Raw genomic sequence first — 1,925 nt, 5'->3', positions numbered from 1 at the left:
TGTTCTTGGGACTGAGCCAAACACAGCCGGCCCGGCCCACTCCCTGGGCCCGGCCATTTGCTTACGCTTGGGATTTTCATGTCCCAAGTCAGTTTCCCTTCCACGCTGCTGTCCAGTCTTCACGGCCCGGTTCTCGAGACCCAGCCCTGTCCTGTCCTAAACCTGCTTTGTTTCCTTAGCTGGGTGCTTGAAGAACCTGCGGGTACCCTCCCCTCGCCCCCCCCCCTTTCCGTGGTTCTTACCACCGACTACTGTCACAGTCATTTTCTTATTTTTGATTTTTTTGTTTAAAAATGGATTTAAAATTGTTATTTATGTTTTTATTTACTTATGGAAGTAACACTGCATTATAACATTGTATAGGACTCAGGTGGGCATCACTGAAAATCTGCGTGGGTCTATAGACCTGAGCTCACCCCTCCAAGACCAGTTCTACCCATAACCTTCCATGGGGTTATGCTCTCCAGACCCTCTTCCCTTCCGCTAACCACAAATTAATTGGTGCTTGGTCCAAAAGTTTATTTTTATTTAATTTAATTCACCTGTTTGCTTGATTTCTTCCTATTCTGCAGGTGAGTGAAATCAGTGTTCATCTTTCTCCACCTGGCTGACTTCATTTTTTTTATAGCACATTGATTTTATATGTGTCTTCATTGTCAGTGCCTGCCAGCCTCAGGGAGCCTTCACTTCTTCCTCCCTACAGCACCTCCTGGGCGTCAGGGTCACAGCACGTTGGTGACACCTGTTTCCACATTGGCATGTGTCATGGGCGTGAGCCCCGCAGGGCAAGGACTGAGTCTTCATATTCACTCTGCACACGCACACTTAGGAGGTGTACTGCAATGTGATGGAATAAGAAAATGGACTTTTTGTTTCCCAGAATACTATTTATAAAGACATCTTTTCTATACTTGGTGGCTCTGTAGCAATTACGCAATAGTGGGGAGTCTTGCCTTGTGTGAAGGCAGTGTTGACCTTGAGCCCAAGAGTTGGGTGGCAAAGGGCGATGAGATTTGGCTACAAGGGGGGACTCCCACTTACAAAAACAAAAGCTTGCAAAATAGACTCCTGGGCTAGAAGACCAATCAGTGTTACCACAATGTGGGCTTGGCCACCCTGCCAACAACCCTTGCTGTCCCCGCAGCTTCTGGGCAACACCGAACCGCAGGATTGTGCCCGCACAACCTCTTCAGCTTATCATCGAGACGACTGCCGTCAGTCTCTGGAGACAGGGTGGCAAGTCACTGAAAAGGCTCTGACTGTCTCTGCTCCAGGTTCAGCAGAATCCCCAGGGGTTTAGTAGGGAAAACCGACAATAACCAGAACCTCCATCTTCTGAAGGGAGGTGCCAGGCACCTGCACCCCGCCCCCCAAGGCAGGACTATCAGATGGGCTTCTCAGATCAAATCTGTGACCCTTTCAGGGTGTAGGACACTAGGGGTGAAAGACCACCGGACATCCTGAAAGAAACAAATGTGTGTGCTGCTGGCCGTGGGGTGGGGGAGGGAGGGGGCCGTGGTGTTGGCTCCTGAGGAATGGGCTGTAACATCCCCCAACCTTGGCCTAATTCCCAACTGGGGCAGGGGTGGAAGGATGGAAAGTTCGCCGAAATGGCACTACTGTGAAGGACATGGAAGTGCCTCTGGTCCTTTTCCTTCTTTTACGTGACAGGAGAAATTGAGGGGCTTGCAGGGAATGTTATCCAGAGCAGAGAAAAACTAGGTCTGAGGGACAGACAGCAGGGAGAAAACCGAGTGGTCAGGGGCTGCGTCCCTGGGCACAGTTGCTCAGTGTCCAGTCCCACATGGGACACTCGCCCCAGCTCCTGGTGCCCCCAACTGTGGCCACATTCGCTCCCCTCACCTCAGGCCACTGACCCTCCCTCCTGGCCCTAAGTCTCCCTGTCTCTCCCCTGGCAGGCCGGC

The 1,925-nt window shown here is 51.5% G+C and overlaps 1 protein-coding gene across 6 annotated transcripts in view; it reads right to left on the bottom strand.

The window, feature by feature from the left end:
* ZDHHC14 (zinc finger, DHHC-type containing 14) overlaps positions 1-1,925 on the bottom strand; it is a 184,086-nt gene that overhangs the window by 13,207 nt on the left and 168,954 nt on the right. The window lies entirely within an intron of this gene.

The sequence above is a fragment of the Condylura cristata genome, unplaced genomic scaffold (assembly GCF_000260355.1).
Source record: "Condylura cristata isolate star-nosed mole 26May11 unplaced genomic scaffold, ConCri1.0 scaffold00001, whole genome shotgun sequence".
Taxonomy (NCBI): Eukaryota; Metazoa; Chordata; class Mammalia; order Eulipotyphla; family Talpidae; genus Condylura; species Condylura cristata.
Note: the sequence above shows the minus strand (reverse complement) of the source record. Positions and strands in the feature narration are given on the sequence as shown.